The sequence below is a fragment of the Canis lupus genome, chromosome 25, assembly GCF_048164855.1.
Source record: "Canis lupus baileyi chromosome 25, mCanLup2.hap1, whole genome shotgun sequence".
In the NCBI taxonomy this organism is placed as follows: domain Eukaryota; kingdom Metazoa; phylum Chordata; class Mammalia; order Carnivora; family Canidae; genus Canis; species Canis lupus.
Window position 1 is genome coordinate 27,462,449 of NC_132862.1, and position 21,924 is coordinate 27,484,372.

The 21,924-nt window shown below is 36.6% G+C and overlaps 1 long non-coding RNA gene and 1 pseudogene across 4 annotated transcripts in view; both read right to left on the reverse strand.

Moving 5' to 3' along the window:
• LOC140616861 (uncharacterized) overlaps positions 1–21,924 on the reverse strand; it is a 160,466-nt gene that overhangs the window by 18,763 nt on the left and 119,779 nt on the right. The window lies entirely within an intron of this gene.
• Positions 9,859–15,556, reverse strand: LOC140616913 (small ribosomal subunit protein eS8 pseudogene; annotated as a pseudogene).

A 21,924-nucleotide genomic window follows, 5' to 3' on the forward strand; every position in this document is an offset into this window, starting at 1 on the left:
ACCATTTTAAAAAGCACTATATGCATTATGTGACTTCCAGAAGGAGAAAAGGAAGAGAAAGGGACAAAATGTATACTTAAAGGAATAATGGCTGAAAACTTCCCAAACTTGGGGAGAGAGAGAGACGGACATCCAGTTTCATGAGGCCCAAAGGATTTCAAAAGAAACTCCAAAAGGGCTATACCAAGGCATGATATATATGATAATTGTCAAAACTGAAAGACTATGCCAATAAAGATATACACACATCATACACAAAAAAAGAAAGCTCTCGAATAAATGACCTAATTTTACATCTCAAGAAACTAGAGAAAGAAGACAAACTAAGTACAAAATTAGCAGAAGGAAGAAAATAATAAAATTAGAACAGAGATCAATGAAATAGAGGATAGGAAAACAATAAAAAAGACTAACAAAACTAAGAATTGGTTCTTTGAAAAGAGAAATCAAACTGAAAAACCTTTAGCTAGACTAGTCAAGAAAGAGACAAAACTCACATAAAATTATAAATGAAAGGGGAGATGTTACAACTGATACCACAGAAATACAATGAATCATAAGAGGCTACTGTGAACAACTACGTACACCAACAAACTGTACAACCTAGAAGAAATAGACAAATTCCTAGAAATAGGAATTTGATAAAACCTATCAATGAATCAGAAAGAAACAGAAAATCTGAACAGGTCAATAGTGTACAAGAAGATTAAATAAGTAATCAAAACTTCCCAATTAAAAAAAAAAAAAGCCAAGAATCAGACGGTTTCACTGGTGAATTTAGCCAAACATTTAAGGAAGAATTAATGCCAATTCTTCTCAAATTCTTCCAAAATGTTGAGGTGCAGGGAACATTCCTAAACTAATTTTATGATTCAACACTGATACCCTGATTCCAAACCATATAAGAACACTATAAGAAAACTATAGACCATATTGTTAGTGAATATTGATGCAAAAATTCTCAAAAAAAAATCCCAAACTATCAAATCACATTCAACAGCACGTTAAAAAGTTCATATGCCATGATCAAGTGGGATTCATACCTGGAATAGAAGGATGGTTTAACATCTGCAAATCAATAAATGTGATACATCACAGTAACAGAATGAATAATAAAAATCACATAATTATCTCAAATGATGTAGGGAAAGCATTTGACAAAATTCAATATCCATTCATGACAAATAGCTTAACAAATTGGGCATAGAAGGAACAAATTTTAATAAAATAAAAGTCCTATATGATAAGCCCATTGCTAACATCACACTCAGTGATGAAAGGTTGAAAGTTTTCCCTCTAATATCAGGAATGAGACAAGGTGCCTACTTCCACCACTCCTATTCATGTAGAACTGGAAGTCCTAGCCAGAGCAATTAGACAAAGCAATGAAATAAATGGCACCAAAATCGAAAGAAAAAGAAATCAAAAGCATCTTATTGCAGATGACATCATCATATAAATGATATATAGAGAGAATTATATAATTTTCAATATGTATACACACAGAAAGAGATAGAGATAATTCTAAAGACTCCACCAAAAAACTGTATCATTGCAGAACTCAAAATCAAAAATCAGTTCTGTCTATACACTAACAATGAACTACTGAAAAAGAAAGAAAAAAATCCCATTTACAATAGCATCTAAACAATAAAATACATAGAAATAAATGTAAGCAGGGAAGTGAAAGATCTGTAAACTGAAAACTATAAAACTTTGATGAAAGAGATTGAGGAAGACACAAATAGAAAAAAATAAATCTTTGTTAAAATATATACTGTTAAAACATCCATACTAACCAAAGCCATGTATAGATTCAATTCAATCTCCATTATGGTTTCAATGGCATATTTTCACATAAAGAAAAAACACAGTTCTAAAATTCACATGGAACCACATGAAGCTCAGAATAGCCAAAGCAATCCTGAGAAAGAGGAACAATACTGGAAGCATCACACTTCCTGATTTCAAACTATATTACAAAGCTATAGTAAATCAAAACAGTATGTTATCAGCACAAAAATGGACATATAGACCAATGGAAGAGCCCAGAAAAAAAACCCATGTATATATATATATGGTCAACTAATATTTGACAAGAGAGCCAAGAATACACAATGGAGAAAAGATAGTCTCAATAAATGGTGGGGGAAAAACTAGATATTCACATACTAAAGAATGAGATTGAACTTACACTGCTCACAAAAATTAACTTTAATGGAATAAAAACTTATATGTAAGACATGAAATCACAAAACTCATAGGAGAAAACATAGAAGAAAGTTCCTTGACATTGGCCTTACCAATAATTTTTTGGACATGACACCAAAAGCACAAGCAACAAAAGCAGAAATAAACAAGTGGGGCTGCATCAAACTAAAAGTTTCTGCGAAGCAAAAGAAATGATCAATAAAATGAAAAGGCAACCTAAGAAATGGGAGAAAAATATTCATAAACTATACATCCAAAAAGGGGTTAATATCCAAATATATAAAGGATTCAACTCAATAGCAAAAATATAAAAACAAATAACTTAAAAATGGGCACAGGGCTTGAACAATTTTCCAAAGAAGATATTTAAATGACCAACAAGCACTTGAAAATATGCTTAACATGACTAATCATTACATAAATGCAAATCAAAACCATGCAATATCCTCTCACCCCTGTTAAAATGGCTCTTGTCAACAGATAAGACATAAGTGCTGGCAAGGATATGGAAAAAAGTGCACTGCTGATAGGAATGTAAACTGGCATAGCCACTGTGGAAAACAGAATGGAAGTTCCTAAAAAAAAAGAAAAGAAAAAAAAAAATAGAACTACCATATGATCCAGCAATCCCACTTCTGGGTATATATCTGAAGGAAGCAAAAATGCTGTTTTGAAAAGATACCTGCACCTCATGCTCATCACAGCATTATTTACAATAGCCAAGATGTAGGAATCACCTAAGTGCTCATCAGCACATGAATAAATAAAGAAAATGTGGTGTGAGTGTGTATGTATGGGATATTACTCAGCCATAAAAAGGAAGGAAATCCTGCCATTTCCAATACTATGGATATACCTTGAGGGCATTATGCTACATTAAATAACTCAGACAAAGACAAATACTGTATGATCTCACTTCTTTATGGAATAAAACACTGAAACAACAGAACTGTGGCTGCCCAAAGTAGGCTTGGAGGAGTGGAGGAGAAATGGGTCAAGGTGGCCACAGGGTACAAACTTCCAGTTACAAGATGAATAAGTTCTGGGGATGTAATGAACAGCATGGTAACTATAGTTAACATTCCTACATTGTATAATTGAAAATTGCTGAAAGAGATCTTAGAGGTTCTGAACACACACAAGCACACTCACAGACACACAAATGGTAACTATAGGAGGTGATGGATGTGTTAACTAACCTTACTGTGGTAATCATTTCACAATATATACATTTACAAAATCATCATGTGGTACACCTCAAACATCTAAAACATCATATGTCAATTAAATTTTCATGAAACTGGAAAACATATCACAGAGATATTTTACATTCTTTCTACTAAGTCTGTGAAATCCTGTGTGTATTTTTTTTTAAAGGTTTACTTATTTATTTGTGAGACAGAGAGAGATCACACAAGAGAGCACAAATGAGGGGAAGGGCTGAGGGAGAGAATCTCAAACAGATTCCCCACAGAGTGGGAGCCTGAGGCAAGGCTCGATCCCACATAAGATCATCACCTGAGCTGAAATCAAGAATCAGTCGCTCAACTGCCTGAGGCACCTAGGTGCCCCTTCTGTGTGTATTTTAAACAATAGCACATCTCAATTTGTACCCACCACATTTTAATTGTTTGATAGCCACATATGGCATATGCCCAATGGGTTGCATAGCACAGGTCTCAACATTCCAAAGAGATGAGCAGATTTTGCATATCAAATAATGTAAATAATTGTAGCCAGAATGTGGACTGTGGTAGATTAAATATGACCACAAATACTTTGCAGTTCCTCCCATTAAAGAGTGGAACATATTTTCCACTCCTTGAAGCTAAGCTCTCACCTTTTGACTTGCTTTGACTCATAAAATGTAATAGAAGTGGTGTTGTATGAGTTCCAGGGCCTAATTCTCAAGAAGGCTTTTAGCGTTTTCTTCACACTCTTGGAAAATAACCCTGCCTTTTGAGGCAACCTGGAAGCAACTACTGAAAGATGAGAGATTTCACTGATCATTGATCATGGGCAATGGCCAACACTAAGTCTCCAGACATGTGATCGAGGCGACCTTAGACACCCTCTCCTCCCCAATCAAGCCACCTGATGACTGCTGTTGCAGAGCTAACCCCAGGTGAGATCAGAACTGCCTCCCTTACCCAGCTATCTTTAGCCCACCCTGCCATTGAGATTCTCCAAACAGCCCTCTTCACTATTATTGGCATTTACATGGCAAAGACACATCTGTGAGGATAGATGTGCCACTAGACAGAGGCATTCAACCTCTCTACTCTCAGATTTACAATCTTAAGTTTAATAAGATATATCATAATAGTCCTTTTGCCAATTTTTTCTAAGACCTCTGGTTCTCCTTTCCTCACCAACTATTTCCTCCTGCGTAGTTTAGCAATCTTAGCTTATACAGTGGTAGGGTAGACAGCTGTGTCTGCACAATCACTTCTCCCAATATTTTCCCATCTTACAGCTCCTCAGTGAGAGCCTCTTTTTGGACAGTGTCTATCTAGCTAGAATGAGGTGCATCACAGGTCCAAAGTACAAATGAGAAGGAGAAGAATGGGAAATATATCATTTATTTGCACATCATCCTATCACATTTATCTGTCCAAATAAATAGCAAAATATGGTCAGTAAATTAGCTTATAATTCTTACATACACTGCCACACTTGGCACAGAGTTAAATGTATAATAGATACCAAATTGGTCATTGAAATTGTTGACTGAGACAGTAAGTCCATCCAGATAGAGTTTACACCCTTTACATGTTTGGTGTTTCTCTCCTCCAGAGGAAGGTTTTACCTCTGATCCTTTTGAAGTCAATAGGTGTCTTTCTCTAAACAGCTACATAGATGACTAGTGCCTACTAGATAATTTTCTGCTTGGAGATAAATGGAGAAGAAGATAAGGGAGAGGGAAAGAGTGAGTTCTTGTGCACTTCACATCTGTAAAAGCATATTCTTAGTTTCATTCTGACTGGAAATAGAGAATCGGGCCTAGCAGTTCTTAATCTATAAATTTTTGGCACTTTGGTTAATTCAGTGGCATGATAACCATAGTTCATAATGTGCTTCAATTAAATAGATTTATTTAAAGATGTATTTATTTTAGAGAGAGAGTGAGTTGGGGGAGGGGCAAAGGAAGAGGGAAAGAATCCTCAAGCAGACTCCCAGCTAAGCACAGAGCCCCACATGGGGCCCAACCCCAGAAACTTGAGATCATGACTGAGCTGAAATCAAGAGTTAGACGCTTAACTGACTGAGGTACCAAGGTGCCTCTCAATCAAATAGATTTTATAGCTTGCTAGTTTTCTAAAATGTCCTTATAAATGACTCTTTTATTGTTATTATTATAAGACAGTGTGATTATATTGATATTGATATGATATATGTGGGAATCAGTGTAAGATTCTGGAGTTTTGATCTAGCATGAAACATAAATCAGATATCATCCATTACGTGAATGAATAAAATAGGAATTCTTCACTCACTCTCCAAGTTATCAGTGTAATTAGCAGATGTCAAAAACTCAGATTTATCTCAAGAGCAGCATTTTTTTTCAAAATCCAAATCATAAACTATTTATCTCTTTCAGATGTTTAATTTAAACTTCAAGTAATAAAAATACTTTTGGAAAGAGATTAAAATAAATATATATTTTCTATACATGTGTATGTCAAAGTTTACAAAGTAAGGAAAACCCGTTATGCAACTCTTGAGAGACAAGAAGTAGAACAGCATTGGTAAATATGGGAGACATTTAGAAGTTTCAAAAAAAATTTTGACTAAACCTTTGTGCTTTTGGAGTGCTAATTTCAAAGTCTGATTAACTATTGACTTTCACTATTACACTATTCGCTTCACCTAGTAAGTTACTATTTCCCCAAAACCAACACTTGAAGTACATGAGTATCTAATAACCAACTATTCAATGCAAATGACACTATTGCATTGTGTTGCTTCTCAGAAACTAACTCTCAAGTTAGTTTCTAAGAAAAAGTTTGTTCCTTTTTAAAAATATTTCTAATCCAAAAAGGACATGAAAAGAAAATGATCCTTAGTGTGAGTTTTGTCCTCCCTGCTCAGTTATTTTCTTTCTGAATCTAGATATTTCATTTCAGCAAACCAGGTAGTTTCATCATTATACTAGATTTTGATGTCAAATAAAACTGGATTTCATGGAACCAGTGACTATGAACAGGCACAATAAAGCTCTTGCAAATAACAAAATATAAATCATGAACATAGTTATCCTGTCTTTAAATAGTGAATCATTTACTAAATCTATATTTTTATTTCAAATATTCTGATTCAAAATTTATTATATTAGTAATTTTGTTGAAAAAATGTATTGAGCCAAGTCTTCCTTGGTGCCAAAGTCACTCTCCAATAGTAAACATAACGGTTCCAGAAAGCAGAGTTCCAGTAGCTTGAGAGAGTTAACGCTTCTCTTGAAGGATTAACTTAAATCCAAAGAAAATACAAGCCCATAAATGTAGAGATTTTCATTAAATGGAAATTAAGAGGAGCACTTTGGAGGACTGGTACTGAGGAAACTAGGCTAAGAAATATCTTTTCAGTTGGAAAGAATAATAACCATGTAAAAACTACTAAAGGCTATTTAAACACAAATATTTTATGATGTCTGTTTGGCCATAGTATTTGGAAAATTTAAGAACACTGAAGATTGTTAAAATACACAATATGCAAACCTTTAAATACACATATGTATGTTTTCCCTCAGACACTAGAAGCAAACAGAATTTCCCCCCTAGGTCCAGGTATCTATGCCCATACAAAATACCTTCAAGCCAACTTTCCTTCTTGGCTCAGAATCTCATGTATGGTTTGCATGATGTTAACAAAATTAATTACTCAACCTGCGATCAGGATGCCAACCAACCTCATGTCCTCAGGGACCTTGTTTTATCTGTTACAGACTCTTTCTCCAGTATCAACATCTTTATTTACCCAGTCAGATTGGCACCCTTAATTGTTCCCTCTCTGCAGTGCGACAGAAGCTCTACAAGAGTGGCGGCTATGTTCCCAATGCCTAGGCAATTTCTCCAGGATCTACTTCCTACAGCTTGCTTCAGTGCTTTTCATGACTGTTTTATTTACTCTGTTTTTATCTTATTGCCTTAAACCAGGAGTCTCCTTTAGATTCATTAAAGTTGAAAAATCTGCCTGCATTTGATTTTCTCTCTCGTCTCGGAGGACTCTTTCCTCTGTTCTGCAGCCCAGAGGCCAGCCCTGCCCATCCCTCACCCTGCTGGCTGCTTCCTAGTTCTTGCACTCACCTCATGGCCTGGCCTTAGCTGGCCTCTATTTATCCACATATGGACTTAGCCCAAAATGAATCTCTTTTTACAGCTTTTAAACACATGCAGATCGGCCCTATCTAAAAAAACCTTTCATTACCTTTCCCAAATCCTTCTAGAGCCCTAATTCTTCTCTCTCCTTCCCTTTTCTTGGCCAAGCTCCTTGTAAACATAACCTACCCTCAGCTTCTACTTCCTGACCTCACAATCATTGGGATACTGGCGTCTCTTCCCAGCAGCATATTGAATTCTCTCCTGCTGAGAATGTCATTGACTTAATTACTAGCTCCAATGGATACTCTTCTGAATTTCAGTTCCACGTTTTGTGGCCGAAGACTCAACATACCATTCCTTTTTTTTTGGAATTCTCTCCTATGATATGTATGGTACTTCTTTCTTCTGGCTTCCTGTGGGGGAACAATGGCATTAAGTACTAAGGAAACTGATCTCAAACATGCATAAAAGCATGGAATATGCATCTGCCTATGACTTATAACAGCTAACTTCTCAGTAGTAGCACATATTGGTACAAGGCTTCACAAAATTGCCTACCCATGCTGCCTCTTGGTCATTAATATCTATTCGTTCAATGAGGGTGTCAGGAATTCTCTCAAGTTAGTTCTAATTTTTGAGGACCAAGAAGCTGGCCTGGGGTCTAAGTTAGACTAACAGCCCTTAGCAGACAAGTCATATCAGAGCCTAATGCTTCTCGACCTAGGAGGTCACCTATTTAGAACTGGGATTCTTCTGCACTTGAGGCATACATGGTTCCCTAAACTTAACTGATGGAAAAAGAAAAAAAAAAAAGAATGAGAGGTGAAAAGTGGGACAGAGTCAATTCTTTGCTTCCACTGAAGTTCTCAGAGTGATTGCTGAGACTAAGGGCTAAAAGCTGGCTAGAGGGTAAGGAGATGGTTCGAAAAACACAGTGGTGCCCCTACAACAATATAGTGGCAGGGTAAGTGTGGGTCTGCTTTACCCTGCTGCAGAAGTTTCTTACAGTTCAGCAAATAGTTATTGGGTGTCCATTATGTCCCAGGTTTTCTTTGGGGCAATGGCAACACAAGGATGAGGAAACACACCTTTTATTCTCAAGGAGCAGCAATTTAGCAGACACTTCCATTAGGTGGGCATGAAAAATATGGTAAAACACCAGGAATCCTTCTCTCATCTAGAGTATTCTCTTCCTCTTCCTCTGCTATATTCCCCAACCAATGAAGACGGAATTTCAAATTTTGCCCCCAGTCCCGTTATAGTCCTATTCATACCTACACTTCTGAGCTCCCATAATGACACCTTGGATGAAGAATTTATTACTATCTTCCGTTTGTCAAAGGAATTTCATTACCAGTAAGTTTATTCTAAGAGATATCAATATACCTCCTACATTACTCTCTAAGATATGCTGCTTCTGTTGGATGAAACATTGGCAAGATCTTTTGGCTCATCGCATGTTATCCACATTTCTGTTCTTTCCTAAGTATTCCTACTGCTTTGGGATTTCAGTTATTAAGAGGACAATCAAATTGAATCAAAACAATTATGCAATAATATGCATGCCAAGGTTTCCTGGCACCTCTTACCAGAAACTCTACAGTGTGAGAGTGCATTCCCCAAATATTTTATTTACATTCAACTTGTCCCAAGGTATTGCACTAAGAATAGGAATGAATATATAGCCTGTTTGTTCAAAGAAGTAAGCCACATAGCCAAATTTGTACTGGTTAATGTTGTCTCCCTCATGAATAGAGAATATGGAATTGAAAAATGACTAGCATGGAGGACAGAATGACTCAGAAATCTAAGAATAGCCAAATCATGTGAAAAGACGCAAAAGCTGCTTCAAAATGAACTGCATCTGCCTGACTCACAAACCCAGCAAATTACAATATTTAAATCTATGCAGAATAGCCCTTCACCGGCATTTTAATGGCATATTTAACTTTGTGTTGGTATGGGTTTGCCTTCTTACTGTGAGATAGTTTATTAGTTCAAAGGTGTATTCTGGCTCAAAAAAAAAATATCAATCCAGTTTGTTCTGTTTCTTTGAGATTATAAATTAATAAATTAGGCTGTTTGGAATCATTTTAAGAATAAATTTGAAACTGCATTTTGAATAAACCACATGGTCTTCAGAAGTCGAGGAGACACCAACCACCAAAGCCCTGAGAAAGGAAGATAAGATGAGAGCCTAAGACCCCATGGGAGGTCCCATGTTGCCGTAGGTAAGCTCCTTATCTAGGATTCGGGGACTAATCAGACCCCCTAAATACAGTGTTTCCTCTGCATTAGTATTATAAGTCACTTTCTTGGGATTTAATTAGGAACAGAACTGAGAGTAGTCTGAGAGGGCATGTTCTTTGCTGTTCTCATCACCATACTCATCTCTAATAAACTGTCAAGGAAGAAATTCAGAACGAAGGAATTCAATGGAACTGAGTATCATCCTGCATTAGATACCTTGGTCAGGCATCATTACCAACACACTGTACCCTCTGAAGGTCCCACGCTTTGATCAGTAAACAGACCTATATCCTGAATCCTTTCCATGAAAGTCTTTGCATCCCCTTGCTTTAATTAAAATCTGGGTCTCATCCTAGGCTCAGCCTTCCCTGCAGCCCTTTCAAGTGGTGGTTGCTCTTGCAAGTGGTGTAGGTTGCTTCCCCATCCCACTGCCATTTCCACACTGTCCCTTCACCAGGGAACCCCTGTTTCTTCTAGTTTCATGTCATCTGGAGAGAATACCCAATCCCCTTCATTCCTGCTGTGATGACCCATGTTTTGTTTAATGCTCTGCCCTTGGGAGTGTTGACATTTCAAATAATTTTTGATCAAACACCTCCTATTTTCATTTTGCACTGGGTCTCACAAATGATGTAGCTTGTCCTATTCCTATAGGTAGTCTTGCCCTTTCAAATTAACTCTACACTAACAACTCAAACCATTTTTTAAGATAATATATTTATTTATTCATAAGAGACACACAGAGAGAGGCAGAGACATCGGCAGAGGGAGAAGGCTCCCTGCAGGAGCCCAAAGCAGACTCGATCCCAGGACCTCAGGATCACGATCTGAGCCAAAGGCAGACGTTCGACCACTGAACCAACCAGGCACTCCCAAACTATTTTTTATTTTATTTTATTTTATTTTATTTTATTTTATTTTATTTTATTTATTTTATTTTATTTTATTTTATTTTATTTCATTTCATTTTATTTTATTTTATTTATTTTATTTTATTATTTTATTTTGAGACAGACAGAGAAAGACCACACAAGCACCTGCAAGGAGAGGAAGGAGGAGGGAGGGCAAGCAGACTCCCTGTTTAGCAGGGAGCCTGACTTAGAACTAGATCCTAGGACCCTCATATCACAACTGGAACTGAAACCAAGAATTGGAGGCTAAACAGACTAAGCCATTCAGGTGCCCCCAGGCTATTTTTTTTTTAATTTTTTTTTAATTTTTTTATTTATTTATGACAGTCACAGAGAGAGAGAGAGAGAGGCAGAGACACAGGCAGAGGGAGAAGCAGGCTCCATGCACCGGGAGCCCGACGTGGGACTCGATCCCCAGGCTATTATTTTTATTAGGTGAATCAGAATGCTCCCTTGGTTGAAACACACTGATGGCTTTTCATTGCATTGAGAATCAAATTGTCCCTCATATCATGGTCTACAAAGCCCTGCCTGGTTGGGCTACAAGACTCCCTCCCCCAGTTCAATAATCCCGTTCACTGAAGTTGTGGGCACACTGCCATCTTTCAGATTGTTGTACATACTTGCTTCTCTTACTCAGACACTTTACACATGTAGTTTCCTTCCTCTGCAGTACTCTTTCCCACATTACAACCTTCTCATACCTCAAGATTTAACTTCCTGGGGGTTCCCTGGGTGGCTCAGCGGTTTAGCGCCTGCCTTTGGCCCAGGGCACGACCCTGGAGTCACAGGATCGAGTCCCACGTCAGGCTCCCGGCATGGAGCCTGCTTCTCCCTCTGCCTGTGTCTCTGCCTGTCTCTCTCTCTCTCTCTATCATAAATAAATAAATAAATCTTAAAAAAAAAAAAAAAAGATTTAGCTTGCTGTGCTTATTGCCAGAACAACCCCCAAATCTCAGTGGCTTATTAAAAAAAGCTTTACTCCTCCATCATAACACAGTCTGATCAGCTGGTTTCTACAGCCAGACTTCCTAATGAGGATTCAGGGGCCCTTTTCAATAGGGTGGCTTCATCACTTTCCAAGGCCTTAGATTCCTTTGCTGGATTGGCTCTGCCCAGCAGGAAGATGAAGGAGGCATGTATGGAGCATCACAGCAGAGGTTTATCACCAGGTCTCAAAGAGGAGTTTGCCAATCTTGCCCATATACCAGTGACTCCATGAATTTATAAAAGAGCCTGGGAAATATTGTTTAAGTCTATGCCCAGAAAGGAAAGGAAATGGGTTTGAGTGCATGTTAGTATCTTGGCCACTGTCTTCTACTCAGAGAGTCTCTGATTCTTAATCACAAACAGCTCACCTCTATTTTACTCTACTCTTGTAAATACTCTTGTAATTTTTCTTACCTCAATTTGTTGGTTTATTTACTTTTTAATTTTTTTAAGATTTTATTTATGTATTCATGAAAGACACACAGAGAGAGGCAGAGACATAGGCAGAGTGAGAAGCAGGCTTCCCACAGGGAACCCCATGCAGGACTTGATCCCTGGACCTGGGGATCACACCCTGAGCCGAAGGCAGATGCTCAACCACTGAGCCACCCAGGCATCCCAGTTGATTTATTTTTTGCCTTTTATTTGTTTAGACTTTCTTATCTACTAGAATGCAAATGCCTTGTGGGCAGAGATTTTACCAATCTTTTTCACTGTTATATCCTCAGGGCTTAGAGCAGTACCAAGGATATGGTAAATACTTAATTAAAAAAAAAAAAAAACTCTGTTGACTAATTTAATGAGTACAAGAAAAATATGTCTTGTTCCCCCTTGCTGCTAATATTGGTAACTATTCTTGTCTGTCATACAGGAATGATAGAATGGCAAGGTTCCCTACTCCTGCAGAGATTACCGGTGCTTTTAAAAGCAGGACATGTTTAGAAATAAATGTTCTGGAATCAGACTCCCTCAGTTCAAACCCCAAGGTTACTGCTTATTAGCTATGAAATCTTGAGTGACCTACTCAATCTCTCTAAGCCCTGATTTCCTCTTCTGTTAAAAAATATAATAGTAAAATTTATATATATATAATATCCACATCCCAGGATTATTGTAAGATAAATGAGATAATATATGTAAAGTACTTAGTAGCACGCTATGGTTAATGGCTCAATAAAAGTAAGTATGATTATTATTATTTAGCACCACATACCAAATGGCTGGTCCAATACATTGCACAAGCAAGCACTCAATATATATTGGTTGAATAAATGAACAAATGAATAAAGGAAAACCTTCTCTCATAGCTATTGACTCCAGTAAAAACGAGTGATCTTTACTGGACCTTCAGTCCATGAAAGCCCTTAGTTGCTAATGTTCAGCTCTTGGAAGGTGCTTTTATGCATAACAATAGTGTACAAGCCCTAGGAAACACCCAATGTTTTGAAAACTATCTGGCAATGTGTGGAAACTTGAACAAGAGCAGCAGACCTCATTCTCTTCCCTCACAATTTTTTTAAGTTTATTTTTTTTCCAGTTTTGAGATATAATTGACATACCTCACTGCATAAGTTTAAGCTATACACCATACTGGTTTGATTTACATATATTATGAAATGATCACTACAGTTATTTAGTTAGCATTTATCATCTCATGCAAATACAATGAAAAGAGAAAGCAAAACAAAATTTTTTTCCTTGTGATGAGAACTCAGAATTTACTCTTTGTAGCTTTCACATACATATGTCATAAACCTGTTAACCATAGTCATCATGCTATACATTTCAACCTGAGCACTTACTTATCTTAACTGGAAGTTTATACTTTTTGACCACCTTCCTCCAATTTCCCTCCTCTTACCCCCTGTCTCTGGTAAACACAAATCTGATCTCTTTTTCTAGTTGTTTTTTTGTTTTTGTTTGCTTGCTTTTAGATTACACATGTAAATAAGATCATATGATATTTGTCTTTCTCTTTCTGACCTATTTCATTTTAGCATAATGCCCTCCATGTCCATTCATGTTGCCTCAAATGGCAGAATTTTTCATTTTTTATGGCTGAATATTGTACACACACACGCACAGACACACACAGAAACACCACAACTTCTTTATCCATTCATCTGTGAATGGACACTTAGGTTGTTTCCATTTCTTGGCTACCGCAAATAACACTGCTATAAACATGGGAGTACAGATATCTTTTCAAGTTACTGTTTTCATTTCCTTTGGATATATGCCCATAAGTAGAATTACCAGATCATATGATAGCCTTATTTCTAATTTTTTGAGGATCCTCCATTCTGTTTTTCATAGTAGCTGCACCAGTTTACAATCGCATCAACAATGCAAAAATGTTTCCTTTTCTCCACATCCTTGCCAGCATTTATTTGTCTTTTTCATAGTGACCAATGGGCATAAGGTAATATCTTGTTGTGGTTTTGATTTTCATTTCCTTAATAACCAGAGATGTTGAGCATCTTTCCTGGTACCTGTTTGCCTTTCTTATATCTTCTTTGGAGAAATGTCTATGCAGGTCTTTTGCCCATTTTTAAACTGAATTATTTGATTTTTTCTATTGAGTTGTAGAAGTTCTTTATATGTTTTGGATATTAACCCCTTATCAGATATACAGTTTGCAAATATTTTTGGCATCCCATTGTTTTTGCACTTTGATGATGATTTTTGGGGGGGAGGGGCAGCACAGAAACTTTTTATTTTGACAGAATTCCACTTGTTTATTTTTTATTTTGTTACTTATGCTATAGGTATTATATCCAAAAAAATAATTGCCAAGACTTATGTCGAGGAGCTTTTCCTGTTTTCTAGGAGTTTCATGGTTTTAGGTCTTACATTTAAGTCTTTAATCCATAATTTTAAATATATCTCTCCATTCACATCATCTGACTTTTTAATTTTTAAATCCAACTTCTTTCACATATAGAAAGTTTCTTCCTAGTGAAAGAATAATGATGAAGGAAACAAATGATCAATTAATATTAGAGCAAATTTAAATCTTAGCATTGCCATATAATTTTAAGATCATTTGAAAAAATTAATCAAAATAAGTACATGTTCATAAAAAATTTCAAATGATATAGAGGAATACAGAGTAAGAAGAACATATTCCTCCACTGTTGAATATCAGTTCCATCTCCAGAAGCAAACCTTGTTAATGATTTGATTTTTTGTTTGTTTCTAGAAATTATCTATGTATGAATAAGCGTAGGTTTGCTTGCTCTGTCATTAAAAAAAAAACAAAAAAACAAAACAGTAAACACCTTTATTATCTGAGTGAAGATAGGAGGGAGGAGGATTTGTTTGCCCTTCCTGGCTTTGATTTTCCTCAGCTAGAACTCCAGCTCCTTGCCTTCTATCACATGGCCATCTGCCCTGACATGCTGGCCTAGTCTTCTTGTGATGCACTGGGTTGGAACTTCTGCTCCAGAAGATGCTGATTTGGGCATTCTTTGCCCTTTCATCATATTTCTTCTTCATTTCTTTGATCATTTTTGTTTAAAATCTTTTCCCTCTTCAGGACTCAGCTTGGCCCAGGGGCAGTGCATAGTGGGACTCTTCCACTGTTGGGGTGGTATGCTGTCAATGAGCATGACATAGATATTCACAAGGCCTTGGTGAAGCAGTTCATTGATGGATGCTTTGTAGACAACAACGAGCCTTGTTTTGCACACACAACCCTTGGAACTCCAGAAGAAGTTCCCCACATGCAGCCTCTAGGCATAGTAGCTCTTGTTCCCTCCCCAAACTCAGACTGCGGGTGTGGGGTATTTGTATTCCAACCTCTGCTTCTTATGGTAAGACTTCCTTTTGCCCTCAGACTTGTTTGTGCCAGTTGTCCCAGGAGATGCCCATCACTCATAGCTGGCTGAAAACAAAGCTACCGCCGTGCGCTTCCCATGCCTTTTATTGCCTGTATGATATTCCAATTGGAGACAGAGAGTGTGTGTGAGAGAGAGAGAGCAAAGAAAGGGGGGAGAGACAGAGAATTGCAAGCCAACTCCTTGCTGAGCACAGAGCCTGACAAAGGGCTCAATATCTCTATTCTGAGATCATGACCTGACCTGAAACCAAGAGTCAGCCATATAATCTACTGATCCACCCAGGCCTCCCTTAAACAGGCTTTTATTGGTAGATACTAAATTGCTTCTTTTTTGTTGGCTGTTGTATACCACCTTGTAATTGAAGTCTTGGTACACATATCTTTTCAAAATTATGGGAATATTTCTGAAGGATAAATTCTTAGAAGGGAAGTTTCTAGGTCAAATAACATGTGCCTTTAAGTTTGAGTGATTTTTCTAAACTACCTCTAAAAAGGTGGGTCATTTTATGTATTTTTTTAAAGATTTTATTCATTCACTTATTAGAGAGAGAGCACAAGCAGAGGAGAGGGAGAAGCAGAGGAGAGGGAGAAGAGGAGAGGGAGAAGCCAGACTTGGGGCTCACTCCCAGGACCCTGGGATCATGACCTGAGCCTAAGGCAGATGCTTAACCAAATGTGCCACCCAGGCACCTCGGGGTAATTTTATGTAATTTTTAAATGTACATCACACTATCTTCTTAATTAACATTTTAAAATCAGGAATGAAAAGAATCTTTTCATGTGTTTGCTGGAAGTTAGTGGTTTTTTTTGTTTTTGTTTTTGTTTTTGATGAAATAGCTACAGAAGCACTTTACCCATTTTATATATGATTTTTTTTTTCAGTTCTGTGTGAAAGTAAGAAAAACTAGCTTTTGTTTGCCATACACATTGAAAATAATTTTTCTAATTTTTTCATTTTTCTTTGACTTTGTTTATGGTGATTCTTGCAACACAAAAGTTTAAAATTTATAACTAGTCATGCATCATCCATCCTTTCCTTCCCTGATTATTTCACCATACACAGAGAAGACTTCTATGCTCATAAAAAACTTCCTATGCTTTCTTTTGATGATTTCTGAATTTCATCTAAATCTCAGATCTATCTGAAATTCTTTTGGTACAGAAATGAGGTAAGTCACTAAGTACCTTTATAAACTGTAAGTTGTTAGAAATTATTTTCCCTTTTATTGAATTCCCTCACTGATCTAAATGCTATCATCATCAACTACTAAATATCTACATGAATCTAGATCTATATCTTGTTTCTTGAAGCTAATCACAATTCTCCATTTCTTTACCAGTCTCTTATCCTTTAGATTATGATAGTTTAACTTCAAATTTAGTATCTGATAAAACTTGTTCTAGCTCACTACTCTTTTTCTTTCCAGAATATTTCTTGTTATTCTCAACCGGCTATTTGTCAGTAAAAAAAAATTAAAAACTTTGTTCATTTACTCCAAAATACACCTACTGGCAGTTTAATTACCCACAACAATAAGGAAACTAGACTTATTCACAATGTTGATTCTGTTTATCCTAGAGTAAGGTATATTTCTCCACTCTTTCAAGTCCTTATGTCCATCAGTAGAGTGCTACATATTAATAGATAGTTAAAAAACAAATTTAGCTATTTTTGTCTTTTTTTCTGATTACTATATTAACTTTGAACCAACTACCTTGCTAAATTCTGTTTGCCAAAGCTTTTCAGTAGATTTTCTGGATGCTTTCCTGTTATTAATTAGATCTTTCATTGATTTATTCAATAAATAGTTATTAAGCACTAATATGTGCCAAGCATTAATCTAAATACTAGGCAAAAAGCAGTGATCAAAACTGACAAATTTCTTTCTCTTCTGGAACTTATATGTTAGTAAGAAGAATAGGATAATAATTAAATATATATTATGTTAGGTGATTATAAATATTAAAGAAAAAACAAATTAGGTAAGAGAATAGAGAATTACAGAGGTAGAAAGTAGTTACTGTTTTAAGTTGGGGAGTCGGTAAACTCTGGCCTGAATGAAAAAAAAAAAAAGGGAATGAGTTACTTCAATACTCAGAGTCAGGACAGAAAAAGGAAAAGCAAGCAGAAAGGAACTGAATGAGAAATATGCTCAAAAGACCAATTGGCTAAAAGTCATGAGTAGGAGAGAGTGTAGCCAAAAGGATCATGTAGCATCATATGGGTTTTGCATTTTAATCTGTGAGACAGGAAAAGCCAAAGGTGAGATCTGTGAGTGAAAATGGCATGATTTAACCATTATTTTTAATATCTGGGTGGCTCAGTGGTTAAGTGTCTGCCTTTGGCTCAGGTCCTGGGATTGAGTCCTGCACCAGGCTTCCTGTATGGAGCTTGCTTCTCCCTCTGCCTATGTCTCTGCCTCTCTCTGATAAAATAAAATCTTAAAAAAAAAAAAAAAATCCTTCTGGCTGTGAAGAAAGGATCAAGAAACAGAGCATTCAAGGTCGGCTGCCTAGGGAAATGGTAGAGGTGAGATGGTGAAGGCTGAAAAGAAGCACCAAGAAAGTGGAGAGAAGTGATCAGAAGATCTAGGATATTTTTTTTAAAGATTTTATTTATTTATTCATGAGAGACACGGTGAGAGAAGAGGCAGAGACACAGGCAGAGGGAGAAGCAGGCTTTGCCATTCTTGTAATTTATTATTATAGCCTCTTCATTTCTAATTTTGTGGGGGGGTTGCTTTTTTTAAATAAAGATTTTATTTATTTATTCATGAGAGACACACAGAAAAAGGCAGAGACATAGGCAGAGGGAGAAGCAGGCTTCACGCAGGAAGCCCGATGTGGAACTCGATCCCGGCACTCTGAGATCACGCACTGAGCCAAAGACAGATGCTCAACTGCTGAGCCACCCAGGCATCCCTAATTTTATGTTTTTGTTCTTTCTCCAGTTTTCTTTGAGAGTTAGGCTAATAGGTTTTTATTTTATTGTCATAGTTTCTCAAAAAACCAGTTATAAAATGTATTTATTATTTCTAATGTTTTTCTTTTATTTCATTAATTTATGTGACCTTTCTTATTTCTTCCTTATTTTAAATTAAGTTTTGCTATTTTTAAAAAATATTCACCTGAATAGCTAATAGTTTTCATTTAATTTATCCTTTCAGAGCAAATCAAAGATTTATGGCTATCATATTTTTTTCTAGCCACAGCTTTTCATATACCATATGTTTTTGGATCTGAAGTCTTCTTATTTTTATTTTCCAGCTATGAAATTTTGGCCTAGATTTCTTCATAGAGTTAAAAAAAAAAAGAATTTAGAACTTCAAATTTAATCAAAGTAATTTTACTTTGATTTTTGTTATAAATTTCTACTTATTACAAGATAGTCCAAGAATATTGCTTATAATGTTACTACTGTTTAAGATTTATTGAGATTCTCCTTGCAGTCATCTAGACAATTTTGGGAAACAACCCACGGAGACTTGAAAAGAAACATTTTCTGTAACTATTAAATAGAATTCAATGTAAATCTGTTAGTTCTATTTAATTCTGTTATTTAGATTCCTCATATCCTCTTTTATTTTATTTTTTCATTTTGCCTCTCACATGAAGTGAGTTATAAATCTCCTACTATTATTGCTCCCACATCTTGCTTCTTGGAAGTGCTGAATTGCTGTTTGTGGTTTTGATGTTGTTTTACCTGGAATATGAAGATTCCTAATGGGGTGTTATGGAGCATCTTGAAAGAGATAAAGCCTCTTTTGAAGACATATAAAAAAGCTGAACAAAAGAATAAGTCTGGCAAGCAGGGTATGAAAGTACAGGTGCTCAGAGGAGGGAAATAGCTCCAGAGGCAAGTGGACATGTGTTTGTTTTGCTTGGTGCATTGGCCAGTTCTTCTTCTTTCTTCCTCCTCTTCTCTTCTTCTTCTTCTTCTTCTTCTTCTTCTTCTTCTTCTTCTTCTTCTTCTTCTAATTCTTCTTCTTCTTCTTCTTCCTCTTTCTTCTTCTTCTTCTTTCTTCCTCCTCCTTCTCCTTCTTCTTCCTCCTCCTTCTTCCTCCTTCTTCTTCCTCCTTCTTCTTTCTCCTTCCTTCTCCTTCCTCCTTCTCCTTCCTCCTTCTCCTTCCTCCTTCTCCTTCTCCTCCTTCTTCTCCTCCTTCTTCCTCCTCCTTCTTCTCCTCCTTCTTCTCCTCCTCCTTCTCCTTCTCCCTTCTCCTTCTCCCTTCTCCTCCTTCTTCTCCTCCTTCTTCTCCTCCTTCTTCTCCTCCTTCTTCTCCTCCTTCTCCTTCTTTTCTTCTTCTTCTTCTTCTTCTTCTTCTTCTTCTTCTTCTTCTTCTTCTTCTTCTTCTCCTTCTTCTCCTTCTTCTCCTTCCTCTCCTCCTCCTCCTCCTCCTCCTCCTCCTCCTCCTCCTCCTCCTCCTCCTCCTCCTCCTCCTTCTTCTTCTTCTTCTTCTTCTTCTTCTTCTTCTTCTTCTTCTTCTTCTTCTTCTTCTTCTTCTTTTTTCATTTGCCAGTTCTGAGCATGAAGCAGGAGGCTGGGGGTCTAAGAAAAAGGCCAAGCAGATGTCCTTGCTTAAGAGTAGAAAACCCAGCAGAACTTCTGACCATCCCATGATGCTGGAGAGGCATAAATTAGAGACATGAAGAGCTAGGATTCCAGCCAGAAAGAAGGCACAGAAAACAATACCCATGAGGGAGAACCTCATGACATTGAATTCTGCAGCTATGTGGGCAAAAAGAGCCTAAGAAGCCAAGAAGGATGTCTTTGAAAAGCAAAGAGAGGATTTGGCTGTCCAACAGTTGTACTAGAAGACAGGCACTCAAGTATTGTTCACACAAGAAGAGAGAGGCATAGGTGAGCATCCTGGGCTCTCAACAGAAATTCCTTGGGAACTATACCTGGAACAGAAGTGAGAGAAATCTAGAAAGAAGTCTTAGAAAAGGCGCAGTCCAGTCTGGAATTTAATTTCTGATTCGATTAAAGGGATCAACCTCCACTCCTTCTGGTCTTTAAGAAAGGCAATATGAAGAAGCCTCTACAGTTTTCCATATGTAATGTCAGACATTAAATTAAAAAAAAAAAAAAGGTATACTAAAAAACAGGATTATATAACCTAACACCAAGAGAAAAAATAGTCAGTAAAAATAGATCCACAGGTTACCCAGATAGTGGAATTATTGAATAAGGACATTAAAATATCATGACTAATACATTCAAGAAAATAGAGAGAAAGATAAAGAGTTAAAATATGAAAAATTTCACCAGAGTTAAATCTTGAAAAGAAAGTCAAATGAAATTTCTAGATGCAAACAGAACAATTAAAATTATAAACTTGATAAAGGGACATATGGCAGATTAGACAGAGAACAGTAGCAATTTGGTGAACTGAAATACAGAACAATAAAAAATTTCGTACTAAGGCACAGAAGGGTAAAAAGATTAAAAATACAGAAATGTATATAAGAAAAATAATTTACATGTCAGACATGTTACTGGAGTTCTGGAAGAGAAGAGAAAGGGAATCAAGAAAAAGCAGTATTTGCAGAGAAAATGGTTGATGAAGCCACAGGTTCACGAAGCCTTTTGCACACTCCTAGTATGAATATGAGGAACATGAAGCCTAGACACATCATTGTCAAATGGCTGGAAGTCAAAAAATCAAGGGAACTTTTGGTACTTCCAAAAGAAATGATTAGGGGATTGGAGAGCACTGGGGGAGACACATTTTTAAAAAGAGAAACAATAAAACAAACAAGTAAATTTTTAACAGACATGAGGAAAGCCAGAAAGCAACAATATGACACCTTTAAAGTATCCAGAGTAAGTATCTGCCCACCTAGAATGTTATAGACAGTGGAGGAAAATATCAATCCAAAATGAAAGCAAAATAAAGACTTTTTCAGAAAAATAAAACTCCAAAAAAAAGTATTGCCAGAGACCTGCCCTACAAGAAAATACTAAAGGGATTTCTTTGGCAAAAGAAAAAATGACTCCAGATGAGTTAAAATGATCTCAGAGTAAGAAATAAAGAGAACAACGGAAAGAGTTAAGTAATATAGCAAATATAAATTAATGCTAACTGAGCAAAATAATCATTTCTGTTAGGTTCAAACATGTATGTAGAATTGAAATTATGACAATAATATATAAAGAATAGAAAAGGGGGCAGCCTGAGTGGCTCAGTGGTTTGGCACTGCCTTCGGCCCAGGGCCTTATCCTGGGGTCCTGGGATCTAGTCCCATGTCGGGCTCCCTGCATGGAGCCTGCTTCTCCCTCTGCCTGCCTATGTCTCTGCCTCTCTCTCTCTGTGTCTCTCATGAATAAATAAATAAATAAAATCTTTTAAAAAAATAGAAAAAGTAAAATGAAATTTTATTTTTTAAGATTTTATTTATT